This window comes from Canis aureus, chromosome 4, assembly GCF_053574225.1.
Source record: "Canis aureus isolate CA01 chromosome 4, VMU_Caureus_v.1.0, whole genome shotgun sequence".
Taxonomy (NCBI): Eukaryota; Metazoa; Chordata; class Mammalia; order Carnivora; family Canidae; genus Canis; species Canis aureus.
This window is the reverse complement of record NC_135614.1, coordinates 60,282,107-60,291,888: the sequence shown is the minus strand read 5'-3', so window position 1 is coordinate 60,291,888 and position 9,782 is coordinate 60,282,107. Positions and strand designations below refer to the sequence as shown.

Sequence of the window (9,782 nt, the reverse complement as noted above, 5' to 3'; positions counted from 1 at the left end):
ATTGTCTTCCTAATTTCCTTCTTAATTTTCCTTTTATGTTTTCAGATAGCTTGTTGTTAGTGTATAGAAACACTACTGGCAAAGGAAACAAGAGCAAAAATGAACTATTGGGGCTTCATCAAGATAATAAGATTTTACACAGCAAAAGAAACAGTCAGCAAAACTAAAAGGCAACCTATACAATGGGAGAAGATATTTGCAAATGGCATATCAGATAAAGGGCTAGTATCCAAGATCTATAAAGAACTTATCAAACTCACCACCCAAAAGTCAGATAATCCAGTCAAGAAATGAGCAGAAGATAGGAACTTGTATAAAGAAGACATACAGACAGCCAACAGACATGAAAAAATGTTCAACATTACTTGGCATCAGGGAAATACAAGTCAAAGCCACAATAAGATACCACCTCACACCAGTTAGAATGGCTAAGATAAATGTCAGGAAATGACAAATGTTGGCAAGGATGCAGAGAAAGGAGAACCCTCTTACACTGTTGGTGGGAATGCAAGATGGTGCAGCCACTCTGGAAAACAGTATGGAGGTTCCTCAAAAAGTTAAAAATAGAGCTATCCTATGACCCAGGAATTTCACTACTAAGTATTTTGCCCAAGGATACAAATGTAGTGATCCAAAGGGGCCTCCACACCCCAATGTTAATAGCAGTAATCCACAATAACCAAGCTATGGAAAGAGCCAAGATGTCTATTGATGGATGAATGGATAAAGAAGATATGGTATATATATAAAATGGAATATTACTCAGCCATCAGAAAGGTTGAAATCTTATCATTTACATCAACATGGTTGGAACTGGAAGGTATTATGCTAAGCAAAATAAGTTAATCAGAGAAATAATTATCATATGGTTTCACTCATAAGAGAAATATAAGAAACAGTACAGAGGATCATAGGGGAAGGGAGGGAAAAACGGAATGGGAGGAAATCAAAGAGGGAGACAAACCATGAGAGACTTTTAACTATGGGAAAGAAACTGAGGGTTGCTGAAGGGGAGATGGGGTAACTGGGTGATGGGCATTAAGGAGGGCATGTAATGTGAGGGCATGTGATGGGTGTTACATGCAACTCATGAATTACCTAACTCTACATCTGAAAATAATGATGTTCTATATGTTGGCTAATTGAATTTAAATTTAAAAAATTAAAAAAAAATTACGGATTTTTACATGCTGATTTTGTACGTAGCAACTTGGCTGATTATTAGTTTCAACAGTTTTTTTGTTGAGTCTTCAGAGTTTTCTATATATATAATAACATCATCTATGAACATAGATAATGTTACTTTTTCCCTTCTGATTTGGATACCTTTTATTTATTTTTCTTGTCTACTTACTCTGGCTAGGACTTCAAGTACTATGTGGAATAGAAGTTATGAAATTGTGCATCCTTGCCTTGCACCAGATCTGAGAAGAAAAGCTTTTTAGTTTTTCCCAACTGATTATATTAGTTGTGCGCTTTTCATGTATGGCCTTTATCATGTTGAGGTAAGTTCCTTCTATGCTCATTTTGGTGAGATTTTAATCAAGAATGAATTTGAATTTTGTCAAATACCTTTTCTGTGTCTGCTGAGATGATCATGTGGTTTCTTTCATTTTTAAAATATATTATGTCACATTGATTGATTTGTATATTTTGAATCATCCCTTGCATCCCAGGGATAAATCCCAATTGGTCATGATATATGATCCTTTTTAATGTGCTATTGAATTTTGTTTGTTTGAAGATTTTTATATCTATATTAATTAGGGATATTGGCCTGTAGTTTTCTTTTTTTGTGGTTTTTGTCTGGTTTTGGAATCCGGGTGAAGCTGGCCTCCTAAAACGAATTTGGAAGTGGTTCCTCTTCTTCTGTTTTTAAAAGAACGTATAAAGGATTGGTATTAATTTTTTCTGAATGTTTGGTAGAATTCACCAGTGAAGCCATCTGGTCCTGGGCTTTTCTTACTGGAAAGTTGATTACCGATAGTTGCCTCATTTGTTATGGGTCTGTTCAGGCTTTCTATTTCTTCTTGATTCAAATTTTAGTAGGTTGTATATTTCTAGGAATTTGTCCATTTATCTGGGGTATGTGGTTTGTTGGCATAAAATTGTTCACAATAACCTTATATGATCCTTTTGTTTCTCAGGCATCCATTGTAATGTGTTCTCTTTCATTTGTGATTTCACATGAGTCTTTTCAATGATTTTCTTAGTCTATCTAGGGATTTGTCAGTTCTATCTATCTATTTATTTATTAGATTTTTATTTATTTATTTTTAAAGATTTTATTTATTTATTTGATAGAGCACGCACAAGCAGGGGGAGAGGCAGGCAGAAGGGGAGGGAGAAGCAGACTCCCCACTGAGCAGGGAGCCTGATGCTGGGCTGATCCCAGGACCTTGGGATCATGAACAGAACCAAAGGCAGATGCTTAACCAACTGAGCCACCCAGGCGCCCACTATTTGTCTTTTTAAAAAGCCAACTCTTAACTTGTGTTGATTTTTTTCTATTATTATATTCTCCATTTTTTTTTTTTTTTAGTTCAATTCTAATCTTTATTATTTCCTTCATTTTGCTAACTTTGGGCTTAGTTTGTACTTCCTTTTTTTAGTTCTTTGAAGTATAAAGTTAGGTTTCTAAATTTGAGATCTTTTTTAATATAGGCATTTATTGTTATAAACCTAACTTTTGGTACTGCTTTTTCTACGTCCCATAACTTTTGGTACACAGTGTTTTCATTTTCATTTGTCTTGAGATATTTTAAAAATTCCCCTTTTTAAAAAGATTTATTTATTTATTTGAGAGAGAAAGAGTGGTGGGGGGGAGAAACTCAGGCAGACTCCCTGCAGCTCGATCCCACCCCCCATGAGATCATGACCTGAGCCAAAATCACAAAATCAGGTACTTAACCAACTGAGCTACCCAGGCGTCCCTCAGATTCTCTTTCGATTTCCTCTCTGACCCAATGGTTGTTCAAGTATGTTGTTTAGTTTCCGTGTATTTCTGAATTTTGCCATTTTCTTGCTGTTACTGATTTCTAGTTTCATTCCATTGTGTTCAGAGAAGATATTTAGAATGATTTTGATCTTCTTAATTTTGAAGTCTGATTTTGTGGCCTAACATGTGATCTATTCTGGAGGAAGATCCGTGTGTGGTTGAGAAGGTGTTTTCTGCTGCTGTTAGGTGGGATATTCTGCTAATGTCTATTAGTCTGTGTGATCTACGGTGTTGTTCAAGTCAACTGTTCCTTTATCGTTTTCTGTCTGGATATTCTATTCATTAATGCAGGTGGCGTACTGAAGTCCCCTTGTTCTACTGTCTTCGGTCTTCAGATCTGTTAATATTTGCTTTATATATCTACATGTTCTGTTGTTGGCATAAAATTTTTGTTATGATGATGTTAGTAATATCTTACATATAATATAGCACTTTTTGATTTATAAGTGCTTTCATATATATTATCTCACAGTTTGTGTCACATTCTAACAATTTAAGCCTAAAAATCAGTAAATTCCATTTACTCTGATCTCTTATTCACCAAGCAATAGTTTCATAGTTGGACTCTGCTCTTAGAAGAAAATGTATTAACAGCCAACTGCTTTGCAGTTGTACCTTATGTTAATGAATTCTTTGGCCTCATGGCTTATAACCTGGTCTCTGCTAAGTGTTAATCACTTTTTACTGGACTGATCTCCTCTGGTAAAATCAAGTCCCAGAGCCTGCAGGTAAAGAGAGAGTACAGACTGGAGCTGACTCCACATGAAATATAGTTTTTGGAACACTGGATTTGAACAGTTTGATTCAATGGACAATTATCTGGTTTCTTTTTTTCTTTTTCTTTTTCTTTTTTTTTTTTAGATTTTATTTATTTATTCATGACAGAGAGAGACAGAGACAGAGACACAGGCAGAGGGAGAAGCAGGCTACATGCAGGAAGCCTGACGTGGGACTTGATCCAGGGTCTCCAGGATCACACTCCAGGCCAAAGGCGGCGCTACACTGCTGGGCCACCGGGGCTGCCCCAATTATCTGGTTTCTATGTGGCAGGAGGAGGGAGGGAACCAGGGATAAATGAGGTAGTTCCTGCCCTCAAAGGTCTCAGAGTCTAGGCCCTAGAGCAGTGTTTCTCAAAAGTGGCCCTGGATCAAGAATTACCATTATAAATGTAGTTTCCAGGCCCTTATCAAGACCCAAATTAGAATTTGGGGGGTTCCCAGAAATCTAAATCTCTATTAAGCTTGCAGGTGAATCTCATGTCCACAATATTGGAGAACCACTGTTTTTTGGTAATCATTGGTTTAATTTTCTGCCTTTGGCCCCAGGACTGAGCATGGCTGGCCTTGTCTCTGCTACTTTCTGATCATTGGTAGCACTGCCTTGCAGGATGTCAAATGTTCTCTGTGCACTATGCTATGGAATATGGATAGTCTCCAGTGGCAGAAAATGAAAGCATCCTGCCTATCTCTTGCCAGGCCTCTCTCCCCACTTCAGGGGCTGGCTTCTATTCTCCTTGATTCTGGTTCCACAGAGCCCTACCTGTCAAACTCTGAAAATTAGACCTCACTTTGGAGATCTGTGTTCCAGTGCCAACTTCAGCCCCCAGGCCCAGGTCCCCCCCAAACCTTTTTACTTTTATTTTATTTTTACTTTTATTTTTTTAAAGATTTATTTACTTATGATAGACATAGAGAGAGAGAGAGAGAGGCAGAGACACAGGAGGAGGGAGAAGCAGGCTCCATGCCGGGAGGCTGACGTGGGACTCGATCCCCGGACTCCAGGATCGCGCCCTGGGCCAAAGGCAGGCGCTAAACCGCTGAGCCATCCAGGGATCCCCCTTTTTACTTTTTTTTTTTAATAAGATCTTTTTTTTAAAGATTTATTTAGTTTTTATTCATGATAGACATAGAGAGGCAGGCAGAGACACAGGCAGAGGGAGAAGCAGGCTCCATGCCCCGGGAGCCCGACGCAGGACTCGATCCCAGGACTCCAGGATTGCGCCCTGGGCCAAAGGCAGGCACTAAACCGCTGAGCCACCCAGGGATCCCCCGCCTTTTTACTTTTAACTCTATGATTACTACATGAATACTTTCTTGGGATCCCTCTGGGAATCCATGTGGCAAACGTGGAGGTGTAAAAGAGTGAACATTCTATGGGACAATCATTGACGAATGTAGGGTGGGAACCTGTGAATAAATGCCCCCCTCTTCTTTCTCCTAGATGTCCTCTGCGTGTTTTTAGAGGGTACCAGCAGGATTGAGCCCTAGTTGCATTCAGTGGTGACGAGCTTGATAATGTGCCCCTGTACTGACCTTCCTTCCAACTGGTTGACTTTGCTCTCTGCCTGCAAGTTCCTTTCTCTTGTTTAAGGGGGGGGGGGTGGTTTGAGGCTAAGATAGAGACCCAAAAGTGGAGCTGCCAAATAACTGGTAACCACAGTTAATACTTAATGGAAATGAGCTATTGTGAAAAGACCGGACCAGTTTATACTCTCACCATAAGTATCTGAGACTTCCATTTCCACTTGTTTTGCCAACATGGAATGTTATCAAATATGAGTGAATAATTTTACACTTTCTAGCTGTGTGGTCTTGAAAAAGCTGTTTTCACCTCTGAGTCTTGTTTCATAACCCATAGAATGGAAAGAATAATCCCTGTTTTGGTGTAAATAGAAAATCACCATGTCTGTGAAAGCACTCTGTAAGCTATGTAGTAGTAGGCACTTGTAACAAAGGGTCCCTAATTATACCAAGTATGAAAAACCCAAAGGGTTTTCCTTTCCCTAAGGAACTCTTCAGAGTAAATTCACAATAACGACTAAAAAAAACTGGACTCAGTCACACTGTGGCCAAATGAGATCTTGAGAAGGCCTGAAATTGAGCCCCCATATCAAAGTCTCTGGGTCTTCTGTAGCTTAAGAACCCTAGAGGCTTGGTCTAACCTGTGCTGGCCATCTACCTGCGCCACCCTTCTCATTTTGGTTTCCTGCTAGAAAACTGCATTAATCACAGGTTTCCTGGCATTGAATTTGCACACTCATCTAAAAGTCATGGTAAGTGAACAGAGGGGAAAGAAAAAAAGCCCCCATTTCTTCAAACCCCTCCTGTAGCTTATTTCCCAAGGGTAAATATGGCAGAGGGCTACAACCATGCCTTCATTCTGGGAGAGTGTCCACAGACTCAACTTGGAATTGATTTTTCTAGAGCTTCTTACCTTGCCCCATATCCCTGCTTCTCCTGTTATAGCTATACCCTTACTCTCACCTAGCTGCCCCAGCCAAAAACCTAGAGACTTCCTAGGTGGCTCTTACCTTTTGATCCTACCTCCTGAATAGCTCATCCACCTGCCTCTCTTCATTCTCATAGCTATTGCCTTAATTCAGTTTTACTGTTTTTTCTCTTGGGTCTGTTGCAGCATCCTGGCTGCTACTTGGTTTGCTCTCCACTTTGAGCTAGAGCAATGTTTCTGAAAGCCGTATTTTGATCTTGATCCTTTTTTGTTGTTCAGCTTTCTCCAGTGGCTCTCCAATACCTACAGGAGACATCCCCAAACTCTTGGGATAGCATATAAGGTTTCTCCAGGCCCTGGGGCCTTCCTACCTCTTCAGCCTCATCTTTCAAACGCCTCCTACTTGCACTCAAGGCTGATGTCTCTTGCTGAGCCAACAAGAAGAATGGGCTGTGTCCTTGTATGCCTTCATGCCTCTGTACATGCAGTTCCCTCCTCCAGCTCAAGGTTAATTTCCTCAGTGAAACCTTGTCTGAATCTACAAAAAGGGATTGGACATGCTTGCCTTTGTCCCACAGCTGTGTCCTGTTAGAGCAACTGACATACTTCTTTGTCTTTGTTTTTTTTTTTTTTTTTTTAGCAAATCTATCTTCCCTTCCAGATCATGGCCTGGCAAAGGGCCTGGCCCAGAATAGGGACTCAATAAATTCGGTTTGATGACATACATCTGGGATTATTTATTATGTGCACAAATTGCTAAGTCTGCTCACATTGCCTAATAGGTATTGTTCACAAGTCACCTAACATACATACAACAAGCCTATACGACAGGTGCTATCACTATGAACTCAGTCTTACAGATGAAGAAACAGGTTCAGGGAAACTTAAGGACCTTGCCCAAGGTCACACTAATAGAAAGTGGATGAACCCAGGTTACCTAACTCCACATTCTACCATCTTACAGACTACATAGACCACGGTTTGGCAAACTTGTTCTGTAAAGGGCCAGATCTGTAAAGGGCCAGATTGCAAATATTTTGGGCTTTGAAGGCCAAGGGACAAAATCAAGGATATTATGTAGCTATATAACAAGAGAGAAAACTTCTGTTCCATCTTTCTGGATTGCCATTGCAGGCACATTGCCCCAAGTTGGAGACCTTCCCCCAGCAGAGAGAGAGAGAAAAGGCCAGTGGTAGGGGATGGGGTAAGGGGGACAAGAGAGAGGCTGCCACCATGCTCAGTTTAACTTTCTTCCCCAGTGACCTATATCTGGGTGCTCTTCTCTCCTCCCAAGGGAGTCTGGCCATCTCAACTGGGACAGATTGAGATTCCACTGCTCAGTGACCGGCAGTCACCAGTAGCAGAATCCCCAGTGTAGGCAGCTACCAGCATGGGCCCTAGGCAGCAGCAAAACACAAGTACTGGGGCTGGGAGGCAGGCCCTGGGAGCAGTGAGAGAAAGAGGGACATAGGAGGATGCCTGGCTCGGTTTCCAAGACTTACAGTGCCAGTCTGCTTCGGCAGCCTGCAACTGCAGGCTTCAGAGAAACAGGCAGTAGCCATGGGCTGGAGTTTGCTATCTCTTGCCTATGATAGCATCCTGGTATAGTAGACTGGATGACTTAGAAACATCACAGACTAGAAAGATCCTGCTTTAATCCTTCATCTTTCAATGAAAATGAGGTTGAGAAAGTTAAAGAAATATGCTGCATTTTCTGATTTCTGGTACAGTATTCCATTTTCTCATTTCATAAATGAACTTTCCTGCTTCATGGTACATCAGTTAATTCGTATCCATGACTGAGTAAGAAACCAGTTGCTCCTCTAACAACACTTAAAAAAAAAAAAAAAAAAAAGAAGGGGAGCCTGGGTGGCTCAGTCAGTTAGGCATCTGCCTTCAGCTTGGGTCATGATCTCAGGGTCCTGGGATCCAGCCCTGCATCAGGATCCCTGCCCAGTGGGAAGTCTGCTTCTTTCTTTTTCTTTCTTTCTTTCTTTCTTTCTCTTTCTTTCTTTCTTTCTTTCTTTCTTTCTTTCTTTCTTTCTTTCTCTTTCTTTCTTTCTTTCTCTCTCCCTCTCTCTCTCTCTCTCTCTCTCTCTCAAATAAATAGCATCTTTTTTAAAAAATAAGGAAGGAAGAAAGCAAATATAAGAGGAAGTGGGGATCCCTGGGTGACGCAGCGGTTTGGCGCCTGCCTTTGGCCCAGGGCGCGATCCTGGAGACCCGGGATCGAATCCCACGTCGGGCTCCCGGTGCATGGAGCCTGCTTCTCTCTCTGCCTCTCTCTCTCTCTCTCTCTCTCTCTCTCTCTCTCTGTGACCATCATAAATAAATAAAAATTAAAAAAAGAGGAAGTGGTATGCTAATGGATAGTTTGTTCAATTTTACCTTGGAAGTTTGCTGGGATGGCATCCTTCCCATTTGAGGCATGTGAGTTTTACATCTCTAGAATGCTGTCCCCTTGGCTTCCACGGGACTTTTCCAAGCACACGTCAAGCCAAAGCAAAGCCTGTCCCCTACCCTCTCCCTTCTCTGGGTTTAGTAGACCAATGGAAAGCTGATTTCAGTTCTGTGGCCCATAGAACACTTCCTTTGTGCTCTCCTGAGAATGCAGAGACACGAGCTGGGTGTCATCTTTCAGCTGGAGAGTGCACAGGGTGACCTCGGGCTAACCACTGCAGCAGTACAGCTGTTACCCAACTGTTGCTAGTGCTTGAGGCAGACCTCCGGCCCCCGAAGTGCTGGCTCACAAGGGCCAGACAGCTCATGACCATGCACACCACTCATTTCCTCCTCCCACTTGTTTGCCAACTCACCCCTGGAAACTCACAATTAGTTCTAGAGACTAGCTCTCATGCAATGAGGGTAAAAGCATGGAAGAGTAGAGCTAGAAGTGACCTTAAAGATGAATTAGTCCACACTCCTTACTGTAAAGATGAGCAAAAGCCAGCCCAGCAAAGGGAAGGGACTTGGTAAGATGCCAGAGGAAGTTGGAGGTGAAGCTAGAGTTTGAACACATGTCTTCATGCCAAGTTCATTGCTTTCTTGACACTCGGTTGGACCTCCATCTCTACACAGTTCACCGCCTAACTCCAAACCTGACTTCTAGAAGACCACCAGTGTATTGATGGTTGATCTGACTGAAATAGAATCAAAGATTGAATTCCTGCCTCAGTGCCTGACACACAGCAGGCAATCAATAAGCATTTGTTGAATGGATGGATACTACCTTCAGCTATCTGGAACTTGCTGGCAAATGGAAGTCAGTGAATTAAAAAATATATTTTCCTTTTGATCTTTGAGCAATTCCTTCTTTTAGAAGGTAAGAAAGAAATGGGGGGAGGGAGGCAAATTGCAATTTTAGATGGTCAGGGTAGCCCTTTGAGAAAATTGGATTTGAGCAGATATTTGAAGGAAATGGGAAGTAGGCTGATGGTTATTTGGGGAAAGGGCCTTCCTTGCAGAGGATAGCAAAGTCTCTAAGGCCTAGCTAAGGAGCATCAAGGAAGTAGAGGGGCTGTTATGGAGTGAGCAAGGGGGAAATAGTTTAGGAAAT

At 41.6% G+C, this 9,782-nt stretch overlaps 1 protein-coding gene across 22 annotated transcripts in view; it reads left to right on the top strand.

The window, feature by feature from the left end:
* Positions 1-9,782, top strand: part of SMIM3 (small integral membrane protein 3) — a 46,007-nt gene that overhangs the window by 3,496 nt on the left and 32,729 nt on the right. For 20 of the 22 annotated variants that reach the window (XR_013378431.1, XR_013378426.1, XR_013378422.1 and 17 more), the window contains 3 exons: positions 46-170; positions 1,364-1,505; positions 9,305-9,548. The gene's annotated coding sequence lies outside the window, so the exon portion shown is untranslated. Of the gene's footprint in view, positions 1-45; positions 171-1,363; positions 1,506-6,505; positions 9,549-9,782 lie in introns of all 22 variants that reach the window. The other 2 variants (XR_013378430.1, XM_077895883.1) reach the window with 2 other exon arrangements.